Source organism: Erythrolamprus reginae, chromosome 2 (assembly GCF_031021105.1).
Source record: "Erythrolamprus reginae isolate rEryReg1 chromosome 2, rEryReg1.hap1, whole genome shotgun sequence".
Lineage (NCBI taxonomy): Eukaryota > Metazoa > Chordata > Lepidosauria > Squamata > Dipsadidae > Erythrolamprus > Erythrolamprus reginae.
The window spans coordinates 137,244,379-137,259,191 of record NC_091951.1 but is presented as its reverse complement, the minus strand read 5'-3'; positions in this window follow the sequence as shown (position 1 = coordinate 137,259,191).

Sequence of the window (14,813 nt, the reverse complement as noted above, 5' to 3'; positions counted from 1 at the left end):
AATCAAATTAGAGGAAAGATAAAGAAGACCTACTAGAAACAGAAGACAAATGATTAAAAAAAACATATCATTATCTTTTAGAACAAGCATTAGATGAAGAACAAGTCAAACCATGATAACATGGAGCAGGAATTTTGGATATAACATCGACTTAAATACTTGGTAAGAATTATGAAATAGAAACAGAAAACTCACCCTAGCCATCTCATGCAAGGAGAATCTATACAAGATGTTCTATAGATGGCATTTCCCACCTATAAGGTTAGCTAAAATGGGCTCAAACCTCTCGCCAATGTGCTGGAAATGTAAAACAATAACAGGGACATACTACCACATGTGGTGGGAATGCTCAAAAGCAGGTAAATTTTGGAATAAAATAAAACAATGGCTAGAATAAATATTAACGTTAAAAATAGAACTAAAACCTGAACTCTTCCTATTAGGTATAACTATGGATAAATATGATAAAGAAACAATATATTTAATGTTACACATTTTGACTGCTGCTCGATTGGCCTTTGCACAAAAATGGAAAAACAAAGAAACCCCCACAGAAGAAGAGATGCTACACAAAATATTGTTTTATGCGTAAATGGACAGACTCACGATGGAACCAAGATAAAAAGGATTCAGAATACTTTGAAATTTGGGACAAATTTTAAGAGGAATGTTGGGTTATAACATAGTGATAAATAGGAGATGTATAGATTTTCATATTAACCCTGCTGTTCTGTTCGGGTCGTATGTGACCCGAAGCCAAGTTTGAGTCCCTGTAAAAAATTTTCCCTGCATATCTGAAACTTGAAATTTCATGACTATTCATCATTTCAGGGGTTCTCTCTATGAGAATTTTTTTGGGGGGGGGTGGGGGGCTTAGTTTTTGCTGGGCAAAAAAAGTTACAAATCTTATGTTCCCGGGTCACCCTGACCCGGACCGAAAACTCTTCATTTGCAGTGCTTATGTTTGGTCTTTTTGAAAGCTTTTTTCACTTGGAAAGTAGTCTGAACATTTCTGCACACAATGATATGAAAATTGAAATGAAAAAAGTAAATCTTATTGGTTTATTTTGCGGATATAATGCACGCCCCCCCCCGTTTTTGTGAAATTTTTTTCAATTTATGGATAGTTTTGCTTGCAAAATGCATTCTATTTTACTAAAGTTGGTGTGGGATTGGTAGCTTGAACATTTCTGAATATAAGAAAAATATAAAGGAACTGAAAAAAATGATTCTTATTGGTTTTTTAACATCAGAAATAAGGCCTCCCCCCCCCCCCCTTGGCTGCTTGCAACCATTTTCACTTTTTATTTTTTTATGCTCCAAATCCGAAATATTCTTTAAAATCTTAGGCATTCATTTACTCAATTTAACAATGCTGATCATCAAAAAATATTTTTGGGGTGGTGGCTAATTGTTTTCTGGGCAAAAAAAAATCATAACTTTGAATCTGTTTCTGTTCGTATGTGACCGGACCAAAAATAATTTTTTTAGGTACTTGAATTTGATCTTTTTGAAAACTTTTTCAACTGGAAAACTAGTTTGAACATTTATGAACATAATGATATGAAAATTGAACTGGAAAAATTGAGACTTATATTTTTATTTTGATCAAAAAGCCCCTCCCCCCATCCTTTTTAAATTTCGTGTCAATTTCTATTTTTTAAGGCTACAAATCCCTAAGGAATTTTCCCCCAAAAGGTTTGATATACTAAATTGAACATTTCTGAATATAAGAAAAATATAAATGAACTGAAAAAAATGGTTCTTATTGGTTTATTTTTGCCACAAAAGGGCCACCCCCCCTCGGCCTTGCTGTGTGCCATTATTGTCACTGTTTATACATATTTGTCTAGAAATATTTGGAATATCCTTTTGAAAATCAACCACATTGTAGCCAGAGAACTAATTTTATGAAACAAATCCATTTTACTAAAAAAAAGTATGTAAGTTTGAAATTAACAGCATAATTTTTATATAAATTGAAATAATTGAGGCATACTTTATGTGCAAAATAAACCAATATGCATCAATTTTTCCAGTTCAATTTTCATATCATTATGTTCAGAAATGTTCAAGCTACCAATCCCACACCAACTTTAGTAAAATAGAATGTATTTTGCTAGCAAAACTATCCATAAAGTGAAGACTATTTTAAAAAAACGGGGGGGGGGCGTGCATTTCATCAACAAAATAAACCAATATGCATCAATTTTTCCAGTTCAATTTTCATATCATTATGTTCAGAAATGTTCAAGCTACCAATCCCATACCAACTTTAGTAAAATAGAATGCATTTTGCAAGCAAAACTATCCATAAATTGAAAAAAATTCCACAAAAACAGGGGGGGCGTGCATTATATCCGCAAAATAAACCAATAAGATTTACTTTTTTCATTTCAATTTTCATATCATTGTGTGCAGAAATGTTCAGACTACTTTCCAAGTGAAAAAAGCTTTCAAAAAGACCAAACATAAGCACTGCAAATGAAGAGTTTTCGGTCCGGGTCAGGGTGACCCGGGAACATAAGATTTGTTACTTTTCTTAAACAGAACAGGAGGGTTTTTAAAGAAGAAAAATGGAACTAACACTGAACATAAAATGGAGATATATCTATATAGAGATAAAGACCTATACTTAGAAATAGAAATATCTCAATGGAAACATGTAAACTGGAATATCACATCATGTTCATGTCTTTTTGTTTTTTTATGTTTGTTTGTTTGTTTTTAATTGTATTATAAATAAAAATCTTTTTTATAATGTAGAGTGATTTCACTATAACAATTTCTCAGGAGAAAATAAAACACAGGACATTCCGTAATCTGCAAATGTGTGAAAAACTTTAAGAAAACAAACTTAGATTTTATTGGCTATACACAGCAGTTGCCTGGGTGAACTATTGGCACAATCCTGGGCGTTATTCCTAGCTTTGATCATCCCAAAATACAATTTTCCCCATGCATCCACGCATGTTGACCTATTTTTCCACATACCCAGAAATGGGTATCCATTAATATCTTTCTAAAGGGCAGACTAGAATTAGAATGACAAAAGTGCCTGCCCTCAGGACCTCAAGTAAGTCCAGCAGAGGCCTGGTTGGAGTGGATCTTAATCTTGTTCAAAAAGGCCTGAGTGGAGTGGATCTTAAATTTGATCAACCAAAGACTCACCTGGCTTCCAATAATCCTGACAGCACAAAGATTGTGCTAACATTTAGCTTCTATGTTAACCGAATGTTAGACAGAGGATACATATGATAGCATTCTTTGAATAGCTGAAATAGTGACAAAAATAAGGCCAGGACCTCTGATCCATCACCTTATGTTACAGGAAGAGAGAATCCAACTGGATGTTAGAAAAAGCTTCCAAATTTAAGAGCAATTTAACAGGGGGGAGGGGCAATTAGCCAAAGAAAAAAAATAAATCTTATCCCTCCCTCACAGCCATAATTTAATCTAATTTAAGGCTTTAATTTAGATCCTTGCTTTGAACAAGGGACTTGCTTAATGGCCCTTTCCCATTCTATGATTCTGTGAAGTGAGTCCAATCTGTCACTTTTTACTGAAGTCTTAGGATAGGTTTAAACATGGATTTAGAATTACTTAACACTTGAGGACTCAATGTTTAATCATGCATAAGAAAATATATTCGTTTACTTATACTAAGGGACATATTTTTGTCACCTTGCAACCCAAGTTTGCTGACTTAGGAGTATTGTGTCCTTCTCATAATCTGTGTTCAGCTCAGCAGCTGTTGCCTAGTCTTCTGAAACATGCCAAATCAACAACACTTGAAAGTTGCTTGCACAGCACTGCAAACAAAATAACACGACGTTAGAATCTTTCAGCTTGGCTCATACTGCTTTATAGCTTTTGAAGGAAGACAAGAGGCTATTGTAACATCCACCTGAGAAGATAAGAAGAGACCATCAGAAATCCAGCACCAAGTAGTTTGGACAGCTCCTCCCAGCTGCCATGCCTGGGTACTGATGGCGTGGATAGACTCTAGGCTTGTACCATATCTATGGTTTCAACAAAATGGTTTCTAAATTCTGAAGAGATTCTGTTTCATAATCTCTCTCTGTGTATGTGTATGTGTCTCTGTTTGTCTGTCGGCCACCCCTCCGTCCCCTCCCCTCTCCCTCCCTTGTTCTCTTTGGATAAGCAAGCTGCAAGGGGCATTTCAAGCTAAAATAAATGTATAGTGTTCCCTCGATTTTCGTGGGTTCGAACTTCACGAAAAGTGTATACAGTACCACGGTTTTTCAAAAATATTAATTAAAAAATACTTTGTGGGTTTTTTCCCTATACCACAGTTTTTCCCACCCGATGACGTCATATGTCATCGCCAAACTTTCGTCCACCTTTAATAAATATTTTTTTAGAATAAACTTTAATAAATAAACATGGTGAGTAATAATCTAAATGGTTGCTAAGGGAATGGGAAATTGTAATTTAAGGATTTAAAGTGTTAAAGGAAGGCTTGTGATACTGTTCATAGCCAAAAATAGTGTATTTACTTCTGCATCTCTACTTCGTGGAAATTCGACTTTCACGGGTGGTCTCGGAACGCATCCCCCGCGGAAATCGAGGGAACACTGTATACCTTCCTTTTTTATCTACAATTCTATGGCTTCTACCTTTTTCCTGACCTCTTTTCAGATATTTCTTTCCGGCTGTTCCTATTAAGAGTCGGGGTGATACAGTGGTGAGAGTGCAGCACTGCAGGCTAGCTGTAGTTCAGCAGTTCAGATCTCACCACCGGCTCAAGGACTCGGCCTTCCATCCTTCCGAGGTGAGTAAAAGGAGGATCCAGATTGTTGAGGGAAATATGCTGATTCTGTAAACTGCTTAGAGAGGGTTGTAAAAGCACTATGAAGCAGTACTGTATATAAGCCTAGATGCTAATGCTATTCTGATTTTATAGAATTACCTCACACCCACTCAAGGATCTACTTCCAAAGCAGTTCTCTGGGGCACAGGCCGAGACATAGCCAAAGACCCAGGGAGGCCTTCCTGAGCTTTCCCAGGTACTACTTTTTTTGCCTCAAATTTATCCTATCAAGTAATCTTCCTTTCCCAACAATTTTGATTTCACCCCAGGATATTCTGGTTTGCTTTTGCTTTTCTCAAATCTCCCAACCTTTGAACATGGCTTTGAAGACAGGATCTTCTGTTATCAAAAATGTCTTTTTCTTAACATTTCTAGGATAAAGGGGATCTATTTTTAGACTTTGTAATTTTATAATATGTCTTCAAGAGTCTTCTGCTCATAAAATTGTAATTCTATTAAACTACCTTAATTCTCAATTCTATATATTAGCCTACATCCAGAGTTTATTGAGAGTCAGGGTGAAAAGGAAGGTATGTGTTAAAACTCATCAGTGAGATATAGAGTTGATGTTCATTTCTAAGAATGTTCGATTTGCTGGTGTTCAGTTCTAAGAATATTTGATTTGTATGGGAAACTGGCCAAAAGGTGGTGGGTCAGTTGCTAAGACCTTCTTAGATTTGTCTTAAGCTTTCCAGTTTAAAAAGCATCACCTGAATCCAGCAGTGAAAAGAAAACTGAACAGTAATACCTAATGGGTATTTATAAAGGAATTTAAAAATATGTTTCAGAAAAAAATTAATAAAATTTCCTGTTACATTATAAAAATTTAGAACTCTTGGGCTGATTATCTTGCAAGGTTTTCATAATTCACTCCCATACAGTATCTATATTTGCTTTTCCATCTGTGCAGGGGATCATACATACATACCATACATACATACATACATACATACATACATACATACATACATACATACAGTATGTGTATATTTAACATTTCACTAGATGATCCAATATTGCTCTGGGAGAAAGAGAAATGTCTACCCCCCTGTGTGCATTTGGTTAAAATGGCTTCTCCAGTATTTTCATTGGAAGAGAATTGCATTTATACAACATAACATGCAGTACCTTTGCAACATGGCAATAGCACTTAGAGTTATGCTACCGCTTCACATTATTTTACAGCCCTCTCTAAGCAGTTTGCAGAGAGTCAGCATATATTGCCCCCAATAATAAGGGTCCTCATTTTACCAACCTTGGAAGGATGGAAGGCTGAGACAACCTTGAGCCTGCTGAGATTCGATCTGCTGAACTGCAGACAGACAGCAGTCAGCAGAAGTAGCCTGCAGTACTCTACCCTAATCACTGTGCTACCATAGCCCATTAGAGAAAATAGTCATTTAAGGAACAGGTGAGAAGGCATGTTATAGCCCCTTGATGGTGAACCTATGGCATGTGACCTGTTGCCCCAGCTCAGCTCCCGCGGATGCACCTCCCACCGGCCAGCTGGTTCTTGCATCTGCCACATATCCACAAAGCAGGGCGCATGCAGGAGACATGTGCAGTTGGGCGCATGGGGGTGTCACGCATGCATTGCATTATCGTACTTTTGGCACGCAGCAACAAAACGGTTAGCCACCAATGTTATAGCCCGATGATGCATTCTTCAGCTGATATTTATTTATTTATTTATTAGATTTGTATACCGCCCCTCTCCGGAGACATGGAGCGGCTCACAACAAGAAACTATACAAATCCAATGATTAAAACAAATTTAAAACCCTTAATATAAAAAAACAATCATACATCTCATACAAACCATACATAAAGCGGAAATGGCCCAGGGGAATCAATTTCCCCACGCCTGACGACAGAAGTAGGTTTTTAGGAGTTAGCGAAAGGCAAGGAGGGTGGGGGCAATTCTAATCTCCAGGGGGAGTTGATTCCAGAGAGTCGGGGCCACCACAGAGAAGGCTCTTCCCCTGGGTCCCGCCAGACGACATTGTTTCTTCGAAGGGACCCGGAGAAGGCCAACTCTGTGGGACCTAACCGGTCACTGGGATTTGTGCGTCAGAAGGCGGTTCCGGAGATATTCTGGTCCAATGCCATGAAGGGCTTTATAGGTCATAACCAACACTTTGAATTGTGGCCGGAAACTGATCGGCAACCAATGCAGACTGCGGAGTGTTGGGGTGACATGGGCAGACCTAGGGAAGCCCATGATTGCTCTCGCAGCTGCATTCTGCACGATCTGACGTTTCCGAACACTTTTCAAAGGTAGCCCCATGTAGAGAGCATTACAGTAGTCGAGCCTCGAGGTGATGAGGGCATGAGTGACTGTGAGCAGTGAGTCCCGGTCCAAGTAGGGCCGCAACTGGTGCACCAGGCGAACCTGGGCAAATGCCCCCCTCGCCATAGCTGAAAGATGGTTCTCTAATGTAAGCTGTGGATCGAGGAGGACGCCCAAGTTGCGGACCCTCTCTGAGAGGGTCAGTAATCCCCCCCCCCCGGGTAATGGACAGACAGGTGGAATATACCATGAGTCATGCCAGAGATAGCCAATGGAAGCTGAATAAGTTCTGGAAAACCAGATGCTGGGTAGGTTTCAAATCATCTTCCGAAATTAAAAGTAATCCTAAATGGAATTAGGGGGATCCTGTTTTCTAAATTGCAAAGTGTAGTGCCTTAGGCATTGGGAAAATAGGTGGAGATGCGATGTCTTGATCTTCAGGCACAGATTGGAATGATGGAGACTTCAGGTTTTTGTGAATTATATCCATGGTAAATAGCAAGTAGAATAGAACAGAGCAGAATAATGGAGTTGGAAGGGATCTTGGGCGTATTCTAGTCCAAACCCCTACTCAAGCCAGAAAGCCTAGTGATGGCGAATCTTTTTTTTCCCTTGGGTGCCGAAAGACCGTGTGTGCATGCTATCACGCATGCGTGAGTGCGCACATCCATAATTCAATGCCTAGGGAAGGCGAAAACAGCTTCCCCTCCCTGCCTGGAGGCCCTATGGAGGCCGGAAACCCACTATCGAAGCTCTACCAGAGAATACCATTCCCATTGCTACTTAACAAACAAAAGTGTTTTTTTTAATTAGTCATTTTGATTCATTTTTACAGCTCTGAATATTTTGAATTCCCTATATTTAATTACTTTTTATCTGATGGGTTTTTAAATATTATTATTTCATGAATATACCATATTTTTCAGTGTATAAAATGCACTTTTTTCCTCCCTAAAAGAGGTGGATAATTTAGATATGTCTTATACACTGAATGTAGCTTTTTTTATTCAGCCCTAACTAGCTGCTAATAATCTTCCTAACTTTTACCTTGCAGGGGCTTTCATTGTTTCTCTCTATGAAGAATATTTTCCAAACCCTGTCTTTGGTTTTCTTTTTTCATTGTCTATTTGCTCCAAATGTTTCTTCCCAGTCCTAACCAGGTACTAACAATATTCCCAGGTCTTACCAGCTTGCAAACTCTTTCATTGTTACTATCTGTCAAGAATATTTTCCAAACCCTGTCTTTGTAGGGGTTTTTTTCATTGCTTTACTTGCTCCATATATTTCTTTCCAGCCCAAATTAGGTGCTATTAATGTTCCCAACCCTAACCCCAATGTTCCAGCCCTAACCAGGTGCTAACAATGTTCCCAACTCTTACTGGCTTGCAAGCTCTTTCATTGTTACTCTCTCTGTTACTCGCCCTAAGTCTTTGCAGGGTTTTTTCCATTGCTCTACTTGCTTTGATTGTTTCTTTCCAAGTGCTAATGATGTTCCCAGCTCTTACTGGCTTGCAAGCTCTTTCATTGTTACTCTCTCAGAATAAAGTTTTTTTAAGCCCTTAACCAGGGGATAAAATAATGGGCTGAAGCTGGCCAGACTAAGGATGCTAGCCAGATGAATACCTGGTAAGCAGATTCCCCCCGCCCTATTTTTCTCCCCAAAAACTAAGGTGCATCTTATACTCCAAAAAATACAGTAATAGCTACTCATCTGTGACTGATTTTTAATATATTAGGAAATATTCACACTGGCATGTAGCTCAGATTTGCTGTTGCACTTTTGATTAATAATTATCTTTAAGAAGGTAAGTTTATTCAAACACAGCAATACCTAAAAATATCAAAATGGTAATCTATTCCATTTTTACGAATCCCAGCGACCGATAAGGTCCCACAGAGTTGGCCTTCTCCGGGTCCCGTCGACTAAACAATGTCATTTGGCGGGCCCCAGGGGAAGAGCCTTCTCTGTGGCGGCCCCGGCCCTCTGGAACCAACTCCCCCCGGAGATTAGAATTGCCCCCACCCTCCCTGTCTTTCGTAAACTACTCAAGACTCAATTATACCGCCAGGCATGGAGGAGTTGAGATATTCCTTCCCCCTAGGCCATTACAAGTTATGCATGGTATGTCTGTGTGTATGTTTGGTTTTATAATAAGGGTTTTTAGTTGTTTTATTATTGGATTGTCACATGCTGTTTTTATCATTGTTGTTAGCTGCCCCGAGTCTACGGAGAGGGGCGGCATACAAATCCAATAAATTATTATTATTATTATTATTATTATTATTATTATTATTTTATTTAACATAGACTTAGACTTCCAATATGACTGACTATAATTCTAATGAACATTACCTACATAGTGCAAGTGATCTATAAAGCTTTGGGGTAAAGTTTCTGAAAATATTAAGGAAAGAAAATAAATAAATGTCAGGGTTCCAATAAACACCCTCCGGTGAAATAAAACTCTGAGGCTAGAAGTTCCTCAAAATTCCAATTTATTAGAGTTGTCATGTTGGCAACATCTGGGAAAATCCGAATCTTGGTTCTCCGTACTGAAGGAGCGGGTCCAGCAGTCACATGGGTTGCTCATGTCCAATCCGGTGGAACTGAGCCTAGTATTAAAAAAGCTTGCCGGATCCGCCCCTTCCCCAGAATTCGCTCAGTTCGCATATCCTGCGGTTGTATTGTGATAGCTCGTTCAACATTCTAACACCTTCCCTTCGATCTTTTCCTTCAAAAAGTAGTAAGATTTATTGTCTTTAATTATTTACTTGCACTAATTGCGCCAGCCGTTTTAAAGAAAAAAAGAAAAAAAGCGGCTAGGTTTTTTTCCTTGGGAGAAGTTGCGGTTTCGTTTTCTCCCGGCGGTTTTGCCGGTTACGATTCCTGCGGCCGCTTGTGGATTCTTCTAATCCTTTGGCCTGGAGGTCCTGGTGCAAGTATTTACCTATTGAATTATTGATTATTTATTGTATACAAAAATATTTAAGGGCTTAAGAAATACCTCCTGCGGAGTGAGACGCCTTCTAGTCTCCTGGACTTAGTCGATCGCTTCTCCTTTAAGAAATTTTACGGAGCGATTTTTTTCGGCGCGAAGGCCTTCGCGCCCTTTTTAAATCTAGGCCTCTCGTGTTGGCCCCCTGCCAGCCGTGTAGGCCTCAGTCCACCGCGTGGATCCCGGAGCGGGCCTTGGGGGTCCCAGGCTAAATTCTCCACCGGCTAAGCCTCCAACCAGAGTGCCTTGGTTTACTTAATTATAAAGTTTAGGGAGGCTGGCCCCGCTGGGTTTGGGGGCACGAACTCTGGGTTTGCCCAGATTGTCCTCAAGTTTCAGCAGCTTCGAGGCCTCGAAGCAGGATCCATTCCTCTTGGGAAGTCCTTGAAATTCTTCTCCTTATTATTCAGTTATTGGCTCAGCCTTGTCTTCTGTTAATTGTCAGACTATGGCTACTTTTCCCAAGAGAGGCACAACTAAAGGTCCCAGAGAGGCCAGGCCTACAGGCGATGAGATTACTAGTATCCCCCAGGCCTCTTCCTCCTCTTCTCCAGGGGCCCGCCCCTCGACCAAGGTCACCAGGGCCGAGAAGAGAAGGGACCTAGCCCTACAAAAAATCCATGACAAATCAGCAAAACGTTTGAAAGTGCAGGCCCAAGTAATCAGTAGTTCAAGACCCCCCAGAGGCTTCTAGTCTGCCTCCTTCTGGGGTCCCTGTGTTATCTCTGGATGAGCCAAACCTAGACAGACCCCAACCTAACCTATGGGGCATAGGTCCAGAGGAACCAGATATTATTGAAGATTCCCCCCAGCCAGGATCCTCCCAGGCCTTTAGGGATTCTTCTGCCATTTCTGCTGACATTTCCAGTTTACCTCCTGAGTTCCAGTCTATTTTTGCTGTGTTGTCCAAAGCCATTGATGCCAAACTCTCCACCATCAATGAGCTTCCCTTACCTCTTCCTCCTTCTCGCTCCTCCCGCCCCTTGGGTTCTCCCCCAGCGGTCAGAGCTCCTATTCAGGATGATTCAGATTCCTCCCAGGATGAATATGAGGATATAGAGGATGATGAGGATGCCTTTCAAGGCCTATCAGATGATGAGGAATCCCAAATAAAGGTTCCTCCTCCTATTACTATTTTTCCTTCTCAATTATTCAAATCTCTCCTCCTCAAAGCTAGAATTTCTACGGGATTAGCGGCCCAGGAGAAACAAGCCTCCACTTCCACTGATCCCCCGGAGGAGAATTTACCTTACTTCACAGAGGAACAGGAGGATAACGAGGTAATTCCTATGCCTAAGTTGTTTAAAGATGCTTTACTCAAACAGTGGGAATTTCCAGCCTCTGGCCTTAATCCCTCCACCAAGGACAGAAAGTTGTACAAACTTTCCTCTTCCTATGAAGAGCTTCTATCCTTTCCCAAACCGGATGAACCTGTCAAGATTCTTCACTCGGCAGCGGCTGTGCCAGGCGAGGCGGAGGAAGTCCTCCGCCCAGAGGACAAGCGCATTGAGCAAATGCTCAAAAGAGGATTCACCGCTGATTCCTGGGCCACTAAAAGCTCTGCAGCGGCTTCCTTTTTCTCCAGAGCCATGCTGCTGTGGCTTCGCCAACTTCAACAGCATATTCCTCCCGATGACTTGAGAGGTCAACAAGACTTCAACAAGGTCTTTGCAGCTGCCCAGTACGTGGCTGATGCCACCTTGCAATCTACTAGATTCTCTGCTAAGTCTATTGCAGCTTCTACTACGGCAAGAAGACTCCTATGGATTCGCCCTTGGCAAGCGGGAGTTCGCCAAAAGTGGCAGTTATCCCAGGGTCCCTTAAAGCGCGACCTTCTCTTCGGTGATCTTCTGGATCCACTCCTCACGGAAACCACGGACAAGAAGAAAGTTTTGGGTCCAACCACAAAAAAGGCTACCAAAACGCAGTCCTTTCGTCGCCCAGGGCGCCAGCAAGATCAAGCGGCTTCCTACCAGAGATCTCCAGGTCAGTATTCCCCCCGCTTTCGTTCCCAAGGTAGGAACTCCAGGGGTAGAGGGTTTCGCTTCTAAAGGGGAGCCTCCTCTAACAGGGCTTCAAAAAAACCTAGATGGTAATCCTACCTCTATTCCCATAGGGGGTCGCCTAGCTCATTTCGCCTCTAATTGGCGTCTCACTTCCAAGGACCCTTGGGTCATTGACACTGTTCAAACAGGCCTTCTTTTAGAATTTATTTCTCCTCCCCCTAAACGTTTTATTTCCTGCCCTTCTCCCAGGTCATCCTCAGATTGTAACCGTATGGAGGAGGCCATTTCTCATCTATTGTCCATCAGAGCCATTCAACCGGTCCCTTCCGGTCAGAAGGGCCTAGGTTTTTACTCCATCCTATTTATGGTTCCAAAGTCCTCCGGAGGTTGGAGAGCTATTTTGGATTTAAAGAAACTAAATTTATTCATCAAATATAGGAAGTTTAAGATGCACTCCTTGTCTTCTATTTTGGCCGCCATTCACTCGGGAGATTTCATGGTCTTAGACCTCACTGAGGCCTACCTTCACATTCCTATAGCCAAATGCCACAGAAAATTTTTACGTTTTTCCTTTCAAGGCAGGCATTTCCAGTATAGGGCGATGCCATTTGGCCTTTCCTCGGCCCCTCGGGTCTTTACAAAGCTCTTGGGGTCCCTGGCGGCCTATATCAGGGCGTTTCCCATCCACATTTTATGTTATCTTGATGATATTTTGATTCATGGGAACTCCCTAGAGAAAGTGAAAACAGACCTTTCTGTCACCATGTCAGTCCTTCAGGACCATGGATTTTCCATCAACTTTGATAAAAGCCACCTCCAACCCTCCACATCCATTTCTCACCTGGGATCCATTATTGATACAGATTCCTCCCAGGTTTTTCTCTCTCCCGAGAGAAAACTCAGTATAGTGGAGTTAATTTCTAGCATTTTATCAAATTCTTCAGTTTCCATAGTCACTCTATCTTCCCTTTTGGGGAAGATGGTGTCATGCATAGGCATCATTCCCTGGGCTCGCCTTCATGCTAGGGAACTCCAGTGGCTCCTGTTACCTTTTCAGAGATCAGGGCACAGCAACTCAAATCGACGCATTGTCATCCCACTGAGTGTTCGCAGATCCTTCAAGTGGTGGAAGTCTCCGGCCATGGACAGAGGATCCCCGTTCAGGTGCCCGGATCAATTTGTCATCACCACAGATGCCAGTCTATCGGGATGGGGCGCCCACGCCCAGGGGATGATAGCCCAGGGCACGTGGTCCCCGGAGGAAGCTTCCAGGCCAATCAATTGGCTAGAGTTAAGAGCCGTTTCCCTGGCTCTGAAGCATTTCTCTCCTCGCATTCCCAACCGGCACGTTCTCATTCTCACCGACAACATTGCCACGAAAAGCCACATTTGCAGACAGGGGGGCACGAGATCCAAGGCTCTCATGAGGGAGGCCCTCAAGCTGGGCCTTTGGGCGGAAAAACATCTCCAGTCGCTCCTAGCCGATCACATCTCGGGGAGTCTCAACGTCCAGGCGGATTGGCTATCCCGGGCAACGATAGACCCAGGAGAGTGGAACCTCCATCAAGACCTGTTCCATCAAATCACCCTCAGATTCGGCCTACCAATTCTGGATCTCTTCGCGACCAATGCGAACGCCCAACTCCCTCGCTTCTATTCCAGATTTCCATCCCCGGGAGCGGAAGCAATCAATGCCCTCCGGAGTCCATGGCCTCCAGGCCTACTCTACGCATTTCCTCCAATTCCAATCCTCCCGGACGTGATTCACAAGGTCCTCACCGAGAGGGCCCGAGTAATCCTAATCGCCCCTCACTGGCCCCGCCGGCCCTGGTTCGCGGATCTCCAACAGCTGTCCGTCCAGGACCCTTGGCGACTCCCCGTTTCGGGGGATATGCTGCGGCAGGGGGCCTCCTTCCATCCAGACCCGGAGTGGTTCCACCTCACCGCCTGGCTGTTATCAGGAGAGATTTAGAGCTGCGTGGTCATGACCCCGATTCAGTGGAGGTCATTTTAAAGGCCAGAAGGGGTTCGACCAATCGAATCTACGACCACACGTGGTCCAAGTTTCACCAGTGGTGTCTACAGGAAGGTCTCTCCCCTCTGTGCATCCCCATACACAGAATAATTTCCTTCCTTATGCAAGGCTTCCATAAAGGACTTTCCACCAGCACCCTCCGGCGTCATCTGGCAGCCATTTCATCTGTCCTAGGAGGTCCCCGCAGACAGCCTCTCCGATCCTTCCCTGAAGTTCAGGAATTCCTCAAGGGCATAGCCAACCTCAGACCTTCCAAGGTCCACAGGTACCCATCATGGGATTTGCCACGGGTTCTCCATTCCCTCACGCAGGCACCATACGAACCCCTAAAATCGGCGTCCCTCAGGTACCTATCCTTTAAGGTAGCATTCCTGGTGGCTATTACCTCTGCTCGACGCATTTCGGAGCTGGCTGCCCTCTCAATCAGGCAGGACCTTTGCCAATTCCATCAGGACAAGGTAGTCTTGCGACTGGACCCCACCTTCTTACCCAAGGTCAGTTCCATGTTCCACAGATCTCAGGATATTGTCCTACCTTCCTTCTGCCTCCAACGAGACCATCCCTTGGCAATTAGATGGCACACCCTGGATCTCACCAGAGCGCTGAGAATCTATATCCAACGCACAGGACCCTTTCGGAGGTCAGAAGCACT